The following is a 21492-nucleotide window of genomic DNA, read 5'->3' on the forward strand; positions in this document are numbered from 1 at the left end:
CATTATGACTCTTTAGCATATCCAACAAAAATTCATGTATTGGTGGCAAGAAAGTACACTATTAACTATGAATACTCTATGCTGGTACAGAACACCAGACAAACCCACATTTGGAAAACAGCTGTGTAAGAAATATAGTAAGATACACATTTAAACAACTAACATAATAATCCAATAGGATTTTGTACTAAAAACTGAGATCTTACGAGTAAACTGTAGTTGTTTGGCTTGATGCTGCTTGTATATTGTTGTTCATATTGGTTCCTCAAGAGGGGTTGCCCCAACCCCACCAGCAGAGCATCATGTACTTAGGTGATGCAATGTGAACTTTCTCTCCACTTTAATAGGTCAATAAAAGGTTAGAGCCTATGATTGCGTAGTGGATAGGAAAGGTGGGACTGGAGTCTCAGGAGGCAGTGGCAAGTAGAAGGAGAAAAAGAATGAAGGAAGAAGAGAGAAGGAAGCCACTATGCACCAGAATCATGTGGATGGGAGAAACCAGAAGTAATAAGGTGTCTTAGAATTGGGAAATAAGTTAGCATTATATTAGATATGCCCAATCTAGGCACATAACTTATAATTAAAATATTTGGATTGTGTATCTTTTACATGGGCTGTTAGGGTTGGAAATTTTAGTAACAAATTGACAAACCCATTCCTGGCTTAGAACCAAAGTAACCCGATATGGAAATCCACCCCCATCCACTGAATATTAACAACTAGGGCTTCACTCTAAACCTGCTTCAGGGTGGAAATTAAGCATGAGTCTAAAGGGTGTACAGAGAGCTAACTGAGATGCTCCCTGCCCAAGCCCCAAGCACACCTAGGCAACCAGAGGTACCACACCAGCCTTGAGCTGGGACACAAGGTCGCTCCAATGCCACAACATAGTTGGGGTTTCCTGAGTCTGAGAACTTTTCCCAATCTGTTGGTTGCCATTTTGTCCTTACAACTGTGTTCTTTGCCTTATAGAAGCTTTGCAGATTTATGAGATCCCATTTGTTGATTCTTGATCTTAGAGCATAAGTCATTGGTGTTTTCTTCAGGAAATTTTCTCCAGTGCCTATGTGTTCGAGGTTTTTCCCCACTTCTTCTTCTATAAGTTTGAGTGTATCTGGTTTGATGTGGAGGTCCTTGATCCACTTGGACTTAAGCTTTGTACAAGGTGATAAGAATGGATAGATCTGCATTCTTCTACATGCTTACCTCCATTTGAAACAGCACCATTTTCTGAAAATGCTATCTTTTTTCTTTGGTTCCTTTGTCAAAAATTAAGTGACCATAGGTGTGTGGGTTCATTTCTGTGTCTTCAATTCTATTCTACTGGTCTATCTGTCTGTCTCTATACCAATACCATACAATTTTTATCACTATTGCTCTGTAATACTGCTTGAATTCAGGGATAATGATTTCCCCGGAAGTCTTTTTATTGTTGAGGATAGTTTTAGCTACCCTGGGCTTTTTTGTTATTCCGGATGAATTTGCAAGTTGTTCTGTCTAACTCTATGAAGAATTGGCTTGGAATTTTGATGGGGATTGCATTGAATCTGAAGCAGTCATTAAAAGTCTCCCAACGAACAAGAGCCCAGGTCCAGATTGGTTCAGTGCAGAATTCTATCAGACCTTCATAGAAGACCTCATACCAATAGTACCCAAACTATTCCATGAAATTGAAAAAGGTGGAGCACTCCCGAATTCCTTCTATGAAGCCACAATTACTCTTATTCCTAAACCATACAAAGACCCAACAAGGAAAGAGAACTTCAGACCAATTTCCCTTATGAATATCAACAGAAAATACTCAATAAAATTCTTCCAAACCGAATACAGGAGCATATCAAAACAATCACCCATCATCATCAAGTAGGCTTCATCCCAGGGATGCAGGGATGGTTTAACACACAAAAAACCATCAACGTAATCTACTATATAAACAAACTGAAAGATGAAAACCACATGATCATTTCATTAGAGGCTGAGAAAGACTTTGACAAAATACAACACCCCTTTGTGATAAAGTTCTTGGAAAGAACAGGAATTCAAGGCCCATACCTAAAGATAGTAAAAGCCAAATACAGCAAACCAGTAGCTAGTATTAAACTAAACGGAGAGCAACTTGAAGCAATCCCACTAAAATCAGGGACTAGATAAGGCTGCCCACTCTCTCCCTACTTATTCAATATAGTTCTTGAGAGTTCAATATAGTTCCAGAGCAATCAGACAACAAAAGGAGATCAAAGGGATACAGATTGGAAAGGAAGAAGTCAAAATATCATGATTTGCAGACCATATGATTGTATACTTAAGTGATCCCAAAAGTTCCACCAGAGAACTGCAAAAGCCACTTAGGCCTGGTCTACAAATTGAGTTGCACAAGGTGAAAGAAACGTTTTCCCTTGAATCAGCACAATTTCTGTGTCCACCTCCTCCACAAAATATGACCAGAGTCTCTAGAAGTGTAGGGACAGACACCACAAGCATGTAGGATGCTGTTAAGAGGTCCAAGTCGCCCCCACCCTAATTTCCCTTTGTCTCTCTACTAACCCTCCGAGTTCCCAATGAAAATGGCCAGAGAGTCTCCTGGGATGCTCTCCAGATGCTTTTGCTGCAGGTGTCCTCACGGTCAATTTTCAAAATGACTGCTTTTTCCAAGGTTTTTCCCAAGGTACACTACTGGGGACAGCTGTTATCACTAATACATGGCTAGGATTTTAACATCCTAGTGTTTGCATTCCAGCCCTAAGAAGGTCCCATCCCTCATCTTCAATTCAGAGTTGGTTCAGTTCCAGAAAATCTTAGACCCTCACCCCTAGGCCCAGAGCAGCCAGGTCTCCCTATTCCTACCCCGACGCCACACCTCAGGCCAGCCAGGTAGAGACAAAGTCGCTCACGCACAGAGTGACCCCCAGGCACCAGGTTGGGGTGCCCGGGTGCCCCAGCCCTCACTCACCTTACATGTCTGGACCTGGATGGCGAAGGAGAAAACTAGGTAAAGGAGGAGAGCAGTGAGCCTAGCCACCATGGCTGGGAGCAAGTGCAGGGCCCCAGAGGAGGACAGCTATTCCAGGAGGGCCTGAGAGGTGGGTGGGGAGGAGGGGCCGGAGAGGGGGAGCCTATCACAGCTGTAGGACCCCACCAACAGCTAGAACCATTTGAGCAACTTGGCAGCAGTCTGGGGGTGGGACATGGGGGAGAGGGCGAAGGCGGGGCTAACAGACACCCTTGGGTCGCCTGATCCGGATTGGGTGGTGTGTCTACTTGTTGCCCACAGAACCCTCCCCATCCTGCATCGCTATGGGAATGTCAGAAGCGGCCTGCGAGTATCAGAAGCCAGGGGGTGAGAAACAGCAATGGAGATGGTACTCAGAAATGGCCACCTGTGAGACCACCACACCCTGGCCCAGAGCTTGCGACCTTGGGCCGCACCTTCCTCCTCTACTTCAGTTCTCCCAGCTGCAAGGACCCCAGCACCTCAGCAGCGCTTGCTACTCCAGGTTGAAAGCTGCAACAAAATCCCTGCCCCAGACTAAAAGAACTGGTCTGTGTGTGTAGCTGCCTGGAACCAGGTAGAAGCTGAGGATCAGGGCAGGCAACAGGGAGGGTGAGCTCAGTCCAGAGTAAAAGCTGTAGGGAACAGTTCCCGAGGCTTGAGTTAGGGATGGCCTTAGTGAAGGGAAAGTTCACAGCTGCTCAATCTACTGAGACTAACAAGTGCACTGCAGTCTTTCCCCATGAATCTCTCTCGCTGCAAATGGAGTCCTACTCCCTGGCGGTGAGAATGTAGATACTCTCTGCTGTGACAACCAAAAACCTACTGCAGCCTGGAATTGAAAGCTCCCAATATGAGCAGGGCTGCAGCCAGCTCTCAGGACAAAGAAACACTGCTCAGGGTGGCATCATGGAACCTGTCTATACCATCATGCTGCATAAGCTGCCCTGAGGCCACTTCAGAGCACCTCTCCTATTCCTATTTCTATGGGGTGGATACAACACATATACATATGCACAGGCAGGCAGGTAGGCAGGCATGCACAGACACACACACACACACACACACACACACACACACACACACACACACACCCTAATGAAAACAATACTAAAAAGAAGAGAAATTTTCTGAGCCTTTAACAAAATCCTAATTCCCTGACTCAGGAAACCAAATCCTATATGCTTAAAGGGGAAGTTAAAACTTACTGAGAAGGGTGCTCTCTATTCAGAAAATAAGGTTCAAACAGCATCTGTCTTCAAACTACACAACAGAGCTGCGGGGGAACTCAAGTCCATCCACTACCAGAAGCCGCGCATTTCGTACCTTGAGCTGGTACTAGAAGGTCTCAGCCCCATGTCAACAGCTGCCCAGAGTAAGCCCACAGCTGCTGGATAAACCTCTGGGACACCAGTGTTTCCTCTGAACATAAATAATAACAATTACATGTTTCTATGCTTCACACAGCTCACCAAACATTCTTTCTTAAGGGCTAGGCTTTCCCACACATGAACTTGTACACATGAACACACATAAATATTTTTTTAAATAAAATTTAAAAGTATTTTTCTCCTCTAAGACTTAAAAGCTTCCAGTTGGACAATCTCCCCCTGAATGTCTTTTTCATAAGCATTCTAGCATTTAGATGTCAGCATTGACTACATTTGGCAGCTGATTAAATACCACAGATCATGTCCCTCCTGGGTTATGCTGTTACCCTCAGTTCCCAGTGACTGGTTCCATTTCATGCCTTTCTGAGCTCTTAAACAGCCACGTACAACCTTTGACACTGTGACACATTGTCATCTACAAAGTTCACGATTCAAGAACCATGACCGATTGCAAAAGAAAACTCTCTGAAGGTTTTAGATCAGTTTACAGTTTTGTGCTGGGCCATAGCCCGCTCCTCAGGTTTCAGACAACTGTACATACACCCACTTTCCAATAACTGTGTGCTCTTCCCGGGCCAGGAAAATACAACCCCCAACAAAAGGCCACTCAAAAACACATCTGTAACACAAAATCCCTTTGAGGAAACTTTTGATTCGTGCCTTTAAATCTCTTTAGATAGAAAGAACTCACACTGAATATTTTAGGAGATTGTTAGAAGAATTTGAAAGTTCTAGAACGTTTAAAAGAAATCCATGCCTTTGGCTTTAACAAAAACAAATGCTCATCAAACTTCATCAAGCAGAAAAGGAGCCAGGAGGCAAAAGCTTTTTAATGAGACTTTCTGTTTTAAGTTTCTCTGTTTTCCAGCCCAGCTGTTCACTCCCCCCCCCCATCCTCCAGTTTGCTATGTTTTAAATCCTCTAAAGATTAGTAATGATGGTCTTAATTGTCTTCTGAGGAACAGACTAATGCAGGCACTCAAAACATAACATATACTAATAACAAATCCTGGCAATACGTTTATAAATGAAAATCAAAGACCTGAGGTTGAAATAAGTTGCCTTAGCATGGCCAAGATTCAAACTTGACAACACCGGTCCTACCCTAACTATTACTCTATACTCTGTTAAACACAAAGTGTTTTCTTCCCTCCTGAACTATTTCTCTAAACAACTCCTGAACCTGCAGAAAATGTCCCAGTAGAACCAGATTTCTCCCCCAGTAAACACACACTTATAGCACAGAACGGTGTGTTACAGCATAAGTTCATTCCTAGCCATTTGGGTGCTGTCCTAACTGCAAGAGTGGCTCGCCATGGCCGAGGTGGGCAGTCTGTGAGGCGTGTCTGATCTCTCTCAGACCACTACTTCCACCTAATGGTCTTTTATAAAAGAGTAACAGGGGAGATGTAGTGCCATATTGGATTTGGGCCTGACCGCTTTGTAACTGCATGGCCACAGTTAAGAAGTCATGGGATTGTTGGACAGAGGCCTCTCCCATGTATTTATGGCACAGGAAGAAAAGACCAAGTAGTAAACACCCAGTGTCTCCACTGCATGACCTCTGCTGAGCCCGGCTGATGCATGTGGAACGGACACACCTGGACCACACCTGGGTGGTGGTCAATTTACTTCTGCCTTTTACTTCCTCAGCATTTATCCTTGAGATTTAGGCTGGTCTTCTGGGATTTCTCCCTAATTAATTCAGGTCTCCTGGTAGGTCTTTTGTTACTGAAGTCATGAGCCAGGTAGTCAGGAGACAGGGTTTCCCACTGTGCTTCCCAGTTATTTTCTACCTGGAGACTTGGGTATATAAGTGGTGAATAAAGCTACAGGAGTCTCTCACTCTTCTTCCTCACTCTCACTCTTCTTCCTCACACTCACTCTTCTTGCTCACTCTCACTCTTCCTTCCGCTCTTCCTCTCTCTCTCTCTCTCTCTCTCTCTCTCTCTCTCTCTCTCTCTCTCCCTCTCCGTCTCCCTCTCTTCCTCTTCTGGCTTGACACGATAAACTGTGTGTGTGTATGTGTGTTTCTTTCATCCCGTAGGCTTTAGCCCGATTCTCGGTACTGTGTTGGTGCTGGCGCCGACATTGCACAAAATACCAAAACTCAAATTATCCCAGACTATGTAATTTCCTCAAAAGTCAACAATCAAGAATAACAGAGAATGGCTAAAAAGAGGTACTAAGATTCACTGAATCATATAACAAGATCTTTGTTCACTGGGGAAAGTATTCATCATTCTAGTCTAGGTTTCTACTGCAATGATGAAGAGAGTTGAGGTTTTCTTCAGTTCTCTATCTCTATCTCATTCTGTGCACTGTCCACTAGCCACTACCTGTACCCAAGTGTATTCATGATACTCTGCTGTACTGGCTGGACAGTACCTGATGCAGACCTGAGAAGAGATTGCCTCAATCACAGAGGCCTGAAGGCAAGTCTGGGGGAGGGGTGTCTTCTTGGTTAATGATTGGTGGGAGGAAGAGCAGTTCACTATGGGTGATACCACCCTAGGGTACCATCTCTGGTTGTAAGAAATCAGGCTGAGTAAGACAGAGGAACCAAGCCAATAATAATGTTCCTCCATGGCTTCTGCTCCAGTTCCTACCTCCTTCTAATTCCTGTCTTGCTTTAGTTCCTGCCTTGGCTCCCCTAATGCACTGTGTGACCCAGGACAGTAAACCAAATAAACCCTCTCCTCTCCAATCAGGTCAGTGTTCGTCCCTTCTGAGATTTGTTGTATTCAATTGCTAAGGTTTCTTTTCATTTTTTGAGACACAGTCTCATGTAGCTGATGATAACCTTGAGCTTCTATTCCTCCTGCCTGCACCTCCCAAACACTGGGATACCAGGAGTGATAATAAACCTTGTTTGTGTGGCACCAAGGTCAAAACTCTGGGCTTTGTGTCTGCAAGGCAATGTTCTATCAGCAGAGCTTCAACTCTTGCCCTCAGTTGGTGCTTATAGAAATTAGGGTTGCAAATAAAACACACCACAGAAGACAAAACTCCAGGCTGAAAAAATGACTTAGCAGGGAAAGCCACTTACCTAGAGAGCTTAGAGCTATACCCAGAATCCATGAGGTAGGGGGAGAGCACAAACTCTGACAAACTGGATTCCGACCCAGACACCTCCCCACCAGCTGCCTCCAACCCCCAACTCCCACACAGTAATGTAATTTTAAAAACTGAACCCAATCAGTAAGAAGAGACCCTGGAGCCCCAGCCCATCCCACAGCAGGGTATTGCAGCTGGGAAACATCTTGAGTTTGGAAGTGGACAGCTTCAAAGCTTCAAAGAGTAAGGAAATACAAATCATGCAAGAGTGGATCTAAATAAATGCCTTCTAATGAGACATAAATCAATATCCTGGCATTTGCCACAGTGCCTGGTGGGAATCTAAACAGTTAATTTACCCTCCACACTGAGGTCGTTTATGAATGCTCACAGATAGAATTTGTCTCCTAGAGAGAAAAACTGTATCACAAAACAGAACAGACATGCTGGCCTGCCTGTGACTAATCCCTTTCCAGGAACTACTCTCTTCCCTTCCTGAATATGCATATGTTTCAGAAGAGGCCTGCAAACATGAATAATGTATGACCTCTGTTGGAGGAAGAGATTCCAGGACTAGGAAAATGTTCTTCTACTTGGAGGGGTACAGCAAAGCATCCAGAGGGAGCTAGGACCATGATCCTGAGCTACTTTCGTTTACAAATGTTGTCCTCAATGCTGGGCATGTGTGATGCAGTTTCAACCCGTAAGACAACGAAACTGACAGATTCTGGAGGAAAGAAGCGTAGGAGACAGTGTTAAGTATGGAAACACTGAATGGGAGGCAAAGCCCACGCTGAAAGGGGAGGTAGCAGAGTTGTCACTCAGAGTAGTGGTAGGATAATTCTGACTTGCATTTTATGTTATTCCATTATCTGTAGTTTGTCTCATTTTATTAAGTGTGAGGCACACCAAATCTGTCAATCACTCTGGACATGTCTCACGCTGCTCCTTTCTGGCACACGCCCGTGTCTTAAAAATTGTAGTATTTCAAGCACTCAGCCCTCCTTCCAAGGGGCTCTAGGTACAACCTGGGGAGAGAGAGTGTTTAAGCTAGAGGGTAAGAGGTTAGAGGAGAAAGGATAGAGGCCAACTGCTAAGTCTGTTCTAGAGTCTAGACTACACAGACTAGGGTGAGATGGAGACCAAGACCCGGTATGGATCACAGAACAGGAGGGAACACTTGTATGTAGAACCCTTGGAAATAAGGCTGAGTGCTTGAAATACTATGATTTTTAAAGGCAAAGCCCCTGGACACAAACAGAATCTGGGAAGGACCAAGAATCACAGAGTATTAGAATGAGAATTGGTACCTGCATAGCCATAAGAAGTTGATGTGTGTGTGCATGTGTATGCCCGTGTGTCTGTGCCTGTACGTGTGTGTGTGTGCAAAAAGCATGTGAGGAGAAAGTCGTGTTTCCCTACTGGAGCCATAAAGGCCTTCATACACGTGCTCACACACACATGCACGCACATGGACACACGCGCGCTTGCACACACACACACACACACACACACACACACACACACACACACACACACACAAACACTGTCATCCATTCACTCCGGTTCTTCACTGTCTCCTTTGATGCTTTCCAGAAATATCAAAATTGCAGGAGAGGGGCAGAGTGAGCTGTAACCGAGTGACTGATAAAAATAACCAAAATACACACAACCAGGTAACATGAAATCCAAATAAGAAACACCCTATATACTCTGCATAAGAGATTACCCCTGTATCCATACGTCAGAGCTGTATTGACTATGGCTCGGCCATTTGACTCTGACATAAGCACCTTTCATAATTTTGGTAAGACTATTGGTAAAACTGGGAAGATAGTTATACTTACCGCCTATAAGTTGAGAGAGTTTTAATTAAGATAATATCTGCAAGGGTTTTATCACAATGCTCTGCAGATAAAGTGATTGGCAAATTTTTGATCTGTCACTCTATCTGCCCATGATCTAGTTTGACTGAGAAGCAACTATGGGAAGCCACAATGTAACTACTGTGAGCTAAGCTAGTATTGCAAAATACAAAGACAAAAGAGCCCACCTGAAGTCTATAGTCTCTTAGGAGCACCAACTGGACAGATACCTGCGGAATAGCCTATTGCAGCACTAGCAGAATAACCCACTGGGGAGTCTAAGAAATGGATTTGTCTCTGGCAACGCTGTGGGTAAACCAGTCAGCATGATTTCTGGTGATGGTGCCAGGAGAAACCTGAGACGAATAAAAGCCTCATCTACCTCCGCCCCATTATACTACTCATAATTTAATCCTTAACAATACCTGTTTGAAAGACTGAATCATGATGCCTCCTCTCCAGAAAAGCATCCACTGAGGCAGTTAGTTATGACTGGATATTTTTATGTAGCCCCAAGAACAATGTTTTTCACAGCAAGCCCCAGTAGTTCTGCAAAAACATATAATCACTGCTGTTTCTGGTTTCTATGCCTGACAGATAGTGCAGGAAAAAGAAAGAATCTTTAAATCTTGGACAGCCTGAAGCTCCAGAGGTCCAGCTTAGCTCTTGGATTTCAACCAGCGCCTTTCTTAGAAGCCACTAAATGTTATTATCAAATGGATTCTGGGCAGTAGAGATAGTGTCCCTACTAAATGTCCTTCCAGTGCATACCACAGTCACACACTCCACATTACTCACTGGTAGAGATTCTTCACCGACTGCTCACTGTTAGTCAGGCTGAAATACAGGGCTTTTCTCTTCACATCATCTGCTTCCCCTTGGCAGAATCCCACCTTAACAGGAAGCTGCGGCTGGACAATGTAGGATTCTTTGGGGTGAGTTCCAAAAACTGAAGACCATTGGGAGGATAGAGAAAGAGGGCATAGGAATCACATTCATCGGATGCCAGAACGGCCTGGAAAGTGTTCACCTGTGGACAAAAAGGAATTGCAGACACCCTTAAACAAAGAAATAAACAAAAGAAGAAAATCAGAACACAGGTAAGGTGTTCCAACAAGGGGGCAGAGGCCAGATCCTTTTTAGGATTTCCCCATGTTGGTTTTGAACATAATCGCCTTTAGAATCCCCTCTTCAAATTACAAATATAATTTTGTAAACCATGTGTTTTTCTTAATCTTTTCTACCAATTTAGATCAATAGTTAAATAATGCATAAATGAAACACTGGTTTAAAATCTTTAGGATTGCAGGGAAGAGGATGAAGAAGAACTAACTAACACTAAAGATATTTGAAAAAGCCATATAAAGGGCCAGAGAGACGGACAGTTAAGGGCACAGGCTGCTCTTCCAGAGGTCCTGGGTTTAATTCCCAGCACCTACTCACCCATGGTAACTCACCCCTGCTTGTAACTTCAGTTGCAGGATTTCTGACAGCCTCACACAGACATACAAGTAGGTAAAACGTCCATGAACATTAAAATACAAAAGCCATATGAAAAGCTACTTGCCAACTTACAACAAAAGTTACAAGGTGGGTAATTCTCCTTCCATTGGCTACAAGTTCTCAGAAAGTCCAGAGCTAGATGTAGGACACCTTGCTCTCAAGTTGTTGGTCGATACCAGAGTTGTCAATTCTCATTGCTCAGGGCTACCCATCAGAATGTGATGGTAAGATCCTATAGCTGATGACACCACACATGTAGGTCAAAGAACTTGAAGACATCACACAGACCTGCCTGGACAGTACTTAGCAGGAAGCTTCCACCCCTGATAGCCACCCTTTATGATGCTAGAAGATGCTATGCAGACTATTCTCACTCCACTGTGACTACTCAGGGCTACATAACAAAAGCCCTGGCAAGATGTACTCATGGGTGGGCCATAAATGGCAGGAATGTAATGAGGATCACCAATCATTTTCTGGGTGGATTCAAGGTCTGCACTACAAGAGGAAACTTTTACCTGGCATTGTAAATCTGGTCAGGAGACCATGGCAGAGAGGCTCATAAGCCCTGGGAGTGAACCATAACTACTATTTTCTTAAATGGATATATATTATCAAACTATACCAGTTACAAGCTCATAGATTAACACAACTCTCGGTGGTCATTGGGGGAGCATCTTCATACAGTGGATGGTAGTTAATATACATTCATAACTAGTCCGAGTATTGAGAATGAACTCTCTGTGGAGAGCTCAGCCACAGAAGCTCCCACCATATCAAGTTCCCTCAAGGCTCAGGGAATATTGGAAAGAAAAGAGGTGGAAAAAGTTTAAGAGCCAAAGGTCAGAAGGAGTTGGATCCAAACAATGACATGTTCTCATGATATGGTCGTTGAACTCACAAACTCAGTGCAGTTGTTGTCCAGCAGGAGAACAAAGCACTCAACATTCCCGCATGGATGTGGTAGGGCACTGAAGCCCCTGCCTGCAGCTGAGAAGATTCTGTCACTTGAGAACTGCTAGGGGTGGGGTTTCTTTAGGGGTATGGTCCCTAGTGAGTGGACCATGCTGCAGTGGTGGCCCCTCACTCATGAGTAGGCTTCCCTGTATTCAAGGGATTATTCAAGTGGATATAATGAAATATACTATATCAATGTATGAAATTCTCAACAAATAACATTAAAACAGTGTATTTAAAAATGGTAAGGTTGTAAGCTTCTCCAGTCCAAACTCTTTTGAGAGTTCTGGACAAGGAACAAAATTGACTTGCTCATTCCTATACCCTCAGTTTTTATTTTGTGTCTGAACGGCTTTCACATCCATATATCATATTAGCATCCATGCATGCACCCACCCATGCATCCATCCAATCTATGCATCCATCCATCCATGCATCCAGCAAGCCATGCATCCAGCAAGCCATGCATCCATCTATGCATCCATCTATGCATCCATGCATCCAACATCCATGCATCCATCCATGTATGCATCCATCTATGCATCCATCCAGCATGCATCCAGCAAGCCATGCATCCATCCATCTATGCATGCATCCATCCATCCATCTAAGCAACCATCCAGCATGCATCTATCCATCCACCTATGAATCCATCCAGCATGCATCCAGTCAGCCAGCCATGCATCCATCCATCCATCCATCCATGAATCCAACATCCGTGCATCCAGCAAGACATGCATCCATCCATCTATGCATCCACCCATTGCCTACTGCAGGCAATACTCAGTCAGGAAGCAGCTGATCAAAAGGCGTCCATACTTATTTCACAGCCAAACTCCCTTTCCCTTTCAATCTCTTTACAACGAGAATTATCTTGTCACATTGCAGATGAAGAAAGAGACCCAGGGACTGAATGATTAATGGTGGAAGCCAGCCAGACCCAACAGTTCATCAGCTGCAACAGACAGTCATCTGAACTCTACCAAACAAGCCATACCTGGACACCTGCTCTGACCCAATCTCCCTTCCCAGGATCAGCTCCACTAAGCCCTCTACACAGTGTTTAAGGGTCCCCACTCCTACTAAGTGCTTTGATGCTGTGTCCATATTTCCCTGCACCAAGAAAATCCTAACCAACAAGCACTGCCTCCTGGGGATCGAGGACTATGATTCCCTGTGGAACCCCTTCCATCCTTCGGCATCCACTATGTTGGTTTTCCAGTAATGTATTTGGCTCCTGTTGGTTGTCTGATTTGGCTTTGGCCTCCACTCACTAATTCATCTGAATATTAATTCATCGGGGTTGGGTACCTGCTAAACCACATTATGTTTGATGCTGCAGTCAGGACAGAGCCAAAAAACTAGGCCCCAAGAGCCTGAATTATAGGAGAGAGAAACAGCCTGGACTGGAATTTTAGGAGAGTGACTGGGGACAGACATGGTGGCAGAGGCCACAGAAAAAGGAGAGTGTCCAAGACATCAGAGTTGGGTAGGGTAGCATCACAGTGGCAGCCAATGAATGAAGAGAAACACTGTGGGAGCCAAAGCAGACCTAGATGAGAGTTGGAGTCTGAATTAACACCAGGGTGACTGTGCAATTACTCCCTGATATTTCATTTACTGAGTTTCAAAGGGACCTTTTCTGCCACTACCACCTTCTTCCACCAAAGAATTAGTTAAGGGATGCTCCACTGTCTTAGACTCTGTAGTTGGCTTTTCTCACTAGATCATATATGCTTTACAATTTAATAGGGAACTGGGGAGACATTTCTCTTACGAATACTCGCTTTATAAAGAAGGTGGATGACAAGAATAAAAAGAAATCACTTATTGGTATCATTACCTCTTCATTTTGCTAAACAAGACAAACTGACACAACAAGAACCTCAAAACTGAATACAAGGAAGGAATGTGTCCTTGTGTTTTTTTCTGCCTTGTTCTAGAACATCTCAAATGTTACTTTTAACTTTCTGACAGTTAATGCTAAAGTACAGCTTTGAGGTTTGGGTAATAAGACAAAGAAATGCAGATATTAATATGGCTTCAAGAAAAAAAAACTCTGTAGATCCTCTGTATTCTCTAAATGGAAGAGTCTGCTTACCTTCCTTGTTTTTCAAAACAAAGTTCATGAATTCAGTCCCCACATTCTACATTTGTTGCAGCTGTAGTCCTCAAGTGTGTCATCTTCGGGGCTTGACCCTCCCCAGAAAGGTCAAAACCTCTAAGTTTCCAACTCAGGTACACAAGGAACATGCATCATCCATCATCAGTCAGGGTAGGGCCAGAGGCTGCCAAAGCTTTATTTCAGTCACAACAAAGTTCAAGTAGGAGATAAAAAGCCGAACTAATAATCCCATCCTTAAATAACCAACTGTGGAGGCTCCTGGTATGGTGGCCACAATCAACTTCACAAGATACGAGAGAACCAAGGTACTAAATTTGAGAAATTCCATATGATAAGGGCTGTCTACATGTGGAGATCAGAAGGCAGTGGGGAGGAGGTCTGGTAAGAAGTGAGGAGGCTGTGATGGGAGAGCCTGACTTTTAACCTGGAGATCTGCACATGTAGTGCCTTACTTGCTCTATGTCTTTTCTGTGTCACCTTTTGGCGAAGCACTCACTTCAGATGGGGAGTTTTTAATTTCCTCATCCCCACTAAAAGAGGCAAATAACAGAAGAGAAAACAACAAAAACTTCCTTTTAATATAGTTTATGATCCCAAAGTACATTAAGGAAGAGTTGAGCTGCTTGAAATCTGCCACACATGAACCCCTTGTAAGGGATACAGACTTCCACACAGAATCGCTAAGAGGCCACTTCATAGGCCCTGAAAAGCCCCTCCTTAGAGACCCCCTCTGTCTGACTCTTCCAAAGGGAAAGGCCCTCACATTCCCAGAGACAAGTTTTCCAAGAGTCCTCCACACCGTTTCTGAAGGTAAGCCCTCAGTTGCACTGCCAAAACCTGTACAAGAGTCATGGCCTCGCAACCTCCCCAAAGAGAAAGAGAGAGTTGCCAGCTAGGAGAGGAGCTCTCCACAGGTTGGGGAGCAGTACAAAGAGGATCAGGTCACAGTTGCCCAGCTGAAAGTTCTCCAGTTTCCTGTTCAGACAGAAAACCAAAAGGCTTCTCAAACATATCATCCAACAAGGGTAAAACATCAACCAGCAGAATGACATCTTTAAACAAGGGATTTGTCTATTCAGCCTTACCAAAATGATAACAAAATAAGAAATGAGGTGATTCCTTCCTGGGGGACAAAGTTCAATGCTCAGTCTTCCTTAAGGACACATTCTCTGGAGGTGTAAGGCCACTGATTCTGGCCTCCAATGTTTGGTTGTATGTTACTTTTTCCCCATTCCCATGGGGACACTGATGGGCTTGGGGTATTCCAAATTCACCCCTGTACTGCAGAGTTAAGAGAATGCCTAATGCTTTCACGATGGCATAGTGTATCCTCCTTCATATGTAGTCTTCAAGGACACCTAAGCAGTTTTCTTCAACCCATTTTCATATATCTAGTTATTTTCTATCCTCTCTGTCTTCACTGACATGTGGTAAATTACACACGTATTGTTTCTGTGGACTCTAGATCCCTAAATTAAAAGCTCCCGCTAAATCCAAAGTTCTTGCTCAACAACTGTCACCTCTGCACCAACTCAACACACACCATTCCATGTTAAAGCATTCAGGGACCAGCTGTGATGCATACTATTAGCTGTCAATCTGACTCTATCTACAACCACCCAGGAAACAGTCACCAGGCATGTCTCTGATAAAGTATCTTGATTAGATTAATTAAGGAGGGAAGACCCACTCTAAATATAGACACCACCATTCCCTGGGCTCAGGCTTGCACTGCATACAAAGAAGAAAGAAAGCTTAGAAACAACACCCATTTTTCTCTGCTTCCTGGCTACAGATACAATGTTTCCATCCTTTTCTGAAGCAACTTCCACGCTGCCATCCCTCTCCCAGGATGCAGCCCAGACTAGGGCAAGCTCTCCTACCACTCACACTCAGTTTCCATTCCTGTGGTCCTTCCAACCCAAATGAAATTCCTCATCAACAAAAACGTTCAACATACTATCTAACTGAGTTCTGGATAACACCCTCCTCCCCAGTGAGAACACAACAGCCTTCCCCTGACACCAAAAACACACAGAGCAACGACGACGACGACGACAACAACAACAACCCTAACAACACAAACAACAACAAAAAACGGTACCCATCCTTACTCAGATCTTCCGGCCATAACCTCTTTGCTCTATGAAGTGACAGTTTAAGAAATCTCATGTTAACTAAATGTACATTTGTTCATTTTAGTAATGCAGTTGCACCATGCCATTCTTGCATGCCAGGTAGAACACTCTGTCACACCCAATGTGAACATCCTGGAGGGAATGAAGAGAGCAGAAATATTTCACACTGTAAAGATATTATTCCTCTGATATCATTTCCAGTGACTAATATTAATATTACTATAACAGATGTAAGAAAACTATGTAGAGATCACAGAATCTTCCAGGCAAAGGAGATTGGTGTGTGCCAAAATCTACCTCAAAAATAAAATAAAATCTATCAAAGCAAGAGTTCAATCCCAGGGTCTTCAAAGTATTCAGAAGAGCCTTCCACTGGAGTAATTGAAAACACATCTTGTGCTCAAAACTTCATCGAATGGAACAAGTCCTGAAGCCCATTCAGCCTATGGCAATATCTGAAGAACAATATGGTTGTTTGGGAAAGTTAAAAAACAAGAAAGCTACAAAATTTTCCCTACCGAATTCCCCTACAAAAAGATAAGAAAAACAAAGGGGAAAAAACCAAAAACAGTAATTTGGAAAACCCTGCATTTAAAAAGTACTTATAAAGAGGGCCAGAGAAGGCTCGAAAGGTAAATAAATCCCTTGCCTTGAAATCTGAGTTCAGTTCCAGGAACCCATGTAAAAGGAGAGAACTGGTAGTGGAAGGATCTTCTCCCAATCTCTGCAAGTGCACCCTGCTACGTGCACACATAAATCATACAAAACCACATACCATACATGTCCTACACACATACCATACACACACCCCACATATATATCATGCACACACAAGTGGCCTCAATGCAGTATTCACATACCATACAAACACACATACTCACACACAACATGCGCACACCATATGCATATAAGCACACCATACAGACACACACAAGCACATACATCATGCATATACACACATCATACACACATACCATACACAGACAAACACGTCACACACACATATTTATACACATATACAATCACACACATCATGCATATACACACATCATACACATAAACCATACACAGACACACACATCACATACAAACATGTACAAACACACACATAATGCACAAATGCAGACATACATACACATCATGAACATGCAGACACACAATTTCATATACAGCATAAACATAGATTATTTACATACACACACACCATACGTAGACATACATATTCACATGTAGCATGTAAACAAATACATACACATACATGCACACACAGAGAGAGAATAAAATGAAATAAAACAACCAAGTCCTTACATAAAGGAGTTCTACCACAAGATTGTTACATGGCAGGAACAACACATCGCCTTGGTTATTTCTCATGACAACCCTAAAAAGTCAGCACTACCATGTCAATCTACAGCTTAGAAAATGAAGACTGAGGGATTGTGTTTTCCAAGACCACTGCTTCAAGTGTTTTCTGCCTTGTTCCTGACTTCACAGGTAATTGGAATGTGTAATGAAAGAATTACTGTGCCTATAGGTGTTGCTCATTCATGAAGGACTTACTTAGCTAACCTTCGTGAGGACTTGTGTTCAAGTCCCAGAACTGCAAAATTGAAGGAAGAGCTGGGAATATGGTTGTGTGAGGAGTTGCTATTCAAGCATAAGCACCTGAGTTTGATCCCTAGAATGAATACACACTGAACAAAAACAGTCATGGTGTCTGTCAGTCCCAGATGTGTAGTCCCATAAGAAGGAAGGCAACTCTACAAGCCTTGTCACCCAGCAATCAATCCTGGCTTAGCTGCTGAGTACTGGGTCAGAGGGAGGTGTGCCTGGAAATGATTTGAAAGGGAGCTGGATAGAGTGCTCAGCAGATTAAAGGCACTTACCTCAGAAGCCTGATGACCAGAGCTCAATTCCCAGACCCCATCAAGGGGGATTAGCAGAGAGCTGACTCTGAAGTTGTGCTGTGACTACCACAGTGTCAAACCATGCACACGAACGCAGAACAAATACATAATTTTTAAAAGGTGGATAGTGACTAAGGAATGACACTCAAAGTTCTTCTCTGGTCTGCACACACATGCATCTCCACACAAATGTGAGCCATGCATGAATGTCTGTGTGTGCCTGCACGTGCTCACACATGTGCAGGTACACACAGAGACAGAGGTATCGCATGCATGGACACCAAAAGGAAACTGTCAAAGACTGTTTCTAATGAAATGATGCTAATGAAATGAGAATCCTAAGTAGTAAACTCATCACTTTGGGGCTGTAACCTTCATGTCAAATAAACACTAAAACACTTGGGACCCACCGCAGCCTCAAGACCTCGGAGCCTCTGTGCAAATGCTTCTTGCTCTAATTGTTTTGTTTGTTTGTTTGTTTTTTCTGTTGCAAGAGGCTAGCTAATTCAGCTGAATTTTCCTTGGGAGCAGCAGAACAGTAATTTCATAGTGAGGTTATCATCAGAAACATCCTTCACAGCAACTTCACTCCAGTTCACAGTTCCTTTGAATATGGCTCCAAGAACTGACCTAGCACCAAAGCCACAATGAACACTAAAACGCTAACCTTATTTATTAGATGTCTTCAGAAAAAGCGCAGCGATTGTAACTGTAACTACTTATATGATTCGTGTACAGAAAATGGGTCTTGTAGCAATGAATATCCTAGTAAGAGCACCAGTGGAAGGGGAAGCCCTGGGTCCTGCTAAGACTGAACTCCCAGTGAACTCGATTGTTGAGGGGAGGGCAGCAATGGGGGGAGGGTAGGGAGGGGAACACCCATAAAGAAGGGGAGGGGGGAGGGGATGTTTTCCTGGAAACCGGGAAAGGGAATAACACTCGAAATGTATATAAGAAATACTCAAGTTGGGGCTGGAGAGATGGCTCAGTGGTTAAGAGCACTGACTGCTCTTCCAGAGGTCCTGAGTTCAAATCCCAGCAACCACATGGTGGCTCACAACCATCTGTAATAGAATCTGATGTCCTCTTCTGGTGTGTCTGAAGACAGCTACAGTGTACTCATGCACATTAAATAAATAAATATTAAAAAAAAAAGAAATACTCAAGTTAATTAAAAAAAAATGTGTCTTGCATGAAAAGTGTAAGAAAGGGGAAAAGTATGTCTTCTAAGGTGACTTTGCCTCACTTAAGGCAGATTTGGAAATTATTTTCTCTTCTGTGATATAAAGTTATTACTGTACTTATCCTGTGGGACTGTGTCGAGAAGACAGTATAAAACAGTCCTGCAAGAAGGTACGGAGAGGGGGGCAGAGGGATGGCTCCCTGGTTGAGATCATTGGCTCTTCTTCCAGAGGACCCATGTTCATTTCCCAGCACTCACATGACAGCTCACAACTGCAGGTACTCCGGTCCAGGGTATTCGATGGGCACTGCATGCAACCGTGTGTAGGCATATGACCCATGTGCATAAACACAATTTTAAAAATTTAAAGAGAAGTCTGATGGTGTGAACAAACAGACTATTTAACAGTTGTCTAAGTAGTTTGCCCTTCGATCCTTACTAACTAAGGTCACCAGAAAGACTGTGGCTCAGCTAGTAGAGTGCCTGGTCAGCCTGCACTCTCGGTTCAGTTCCCATCAAATGGGTAGGGTGTGACGCTGCACACCCACTATCTCAGCACAGGTCAGTCAGGTCAAAAAGATCAGAGATTCAAGATCATCCTCCATTATGAGGTTAGAGGCCAACCTGAGATGCATGGGGGGTGGGGGGGATCAAAAGCAAAACAAAAGGAACAACATAAACGTCAGACTCCCCACTTCAAATCGTTCAAGGCTGCCTACTTCTAGGAACCAATTGCAGTCCTCAGAGGGGACTTCCTCTGTCCTCTGTCACCAAACATACCCAGACATTATCATGTATATCACACACACACACACACACACACACTCACACACACAACACACACAAACACACACACACACACACACACACACACACACACACACACACAAAATAAGAGCAGTATGTGTTCACTCCTTCTTTAAAAGGGGAACAGGTATACCCTTGGCAGGGAATAGGGAGGCAAAGTTTAGAACAGGGGCAGAAGGAACACCCATTCAGAGCCTGCCCCACATGTGGCCCATACATATACACCAACCAAACTAGATAAGATGGATGAAGCAAAAAGTGCAGGCCGACAGGAGCCGGATGTAGATCGCTCCTGAGAGACACAGCCAGAAAAAAGCAAATACATAGGCAAATGCCAGCAGCAAACCACTGAACTGAGAACAGGACCCCCGTTGAAGGAATCTTAGAAAGGACTGGAAGAACTTGAAAGGGCTCGAGACCCCATATGAACAACAATGCCAACCAACCAGAGCTTTCAGGGACTAAGCCATTACCCAAAGACTATACATGAATTGACCCTGGGCTCCAACCTCATAGGTAGCAGTGAATAGCCTTGTACGAGCACCAGTGGCAGGGGAAGCCCTTGGTCCTGCCAAGACTGGACACCTAGTGAACGTGATTGTTGGGGGGAGGGTGGTACTGGGTGGAGGATGGGGAGGGGAAGCCCATATAGAAGGGGCAGGGAGGGTTTAGGGGGATTTGGACCCAGAAACCGGGAAGGAGAATAACAATCGAAATGTAAATAAGAAGTACTCAAGTTAATAAAGATAAAAAAAAGAAGAGCAGTATGTGTTATCATAAAGCTAGGTTCTTCTATTTAAAGATTCTACCACATAAAGAGGAAACATATATTCAGACATACCCATGTCATACTTTACAGAGAAGATAAAACCAAGGGCAAGAAATAGATGTATGTAAACTTATCTGTGGGTCCAATATAGTTTTTAATATCAAATATAATCTAGAAATAGATTAAAGTTAGTTTTTACCTTATGGCCAAGGAATATTTGTTAGGACCAAATTGGGATTATCTAAGGATCCAACTTGCCAATGTCTTCACTGGACATGAGGACAAAGGACCATTTTTCGTTCTAACATCCTATCTGTATAATTATGACAAATTATACATGAAATATCTTTTTCCCTTTGCCTGTTCTTATGCCAAAATATCTGAAAAAGACTACTTAATAAATAAATGGCTTATTTGAGATTAGAGTTCATGATACAGTGCACAGGAGAAGTAATAATACACAGCTAGTAACCCACCCTCTATTGTCAGCAAGCAGAAAGAGGTGAATGCTGATGTTGCCTATACATAGGTGGAGTCTTTCCCCATTAATCAATTAAATTCAGAACCCACATTACAGATATTTCCTGAAGTTTGTCTCCTAGGTGATTTTAGATCCTGTCAAGTTGACAACAAAATTAATCACCGTGATGAGTATAAATAGCCATGAAAAGAATAAAATAAGAATTTGTGCTTTCAGTATAAAGACCATGCTGCAGATAGATGAGTTTCTTTTTTTTTTTTTTTTTTTTTTTGGGGAGTCGGGAACCGAACCCAGAGCCTTGGGCTTGCTAGGCAAGCACT

The 21492-nt window shown here is 43.4% G+C and overlaps 1 long non-coding RNA gene and 1 pseudogene across 1 annotated transcript; both read left to right on the plus strand.

Annotated features, from left to right (window-relative positions):
* LOC148006609 (uncharacterized) overlaps positions 1 to 21492 on the plus strand; it is a 2902548-nt pseudogene that overhangs the window by 576337 nt on the left and 2304719 nt on the right.
* Positions 10028 to 13598, plus strand: LOC134485555 (uncharacterized). Its single transcript, XR_015673298.1, has 2 exons — positions 10028 to 10402; positions 12651 to 13598. It is a non-coding gene; the product is annotated as an uncharacterized LOC134485555 (long non-coding RNA).

The sequence above is a fragment of the Rattus norvegicus genome, chromosome 2 (assembly GCF_021556685.1).
Source record: "Rattus norvegicus strain SHRSP/BbbUtx chromosome 2, alternate assembly SHRSP_T2T, whole genome shotgun sequence".
Taxonomy (NCBI): domain Eukaryota; kingdom Metazoa; phylum Chordata; class Mammalia; order Rodentia; family Muridae; genus Rattus; species Rattus norvegicus.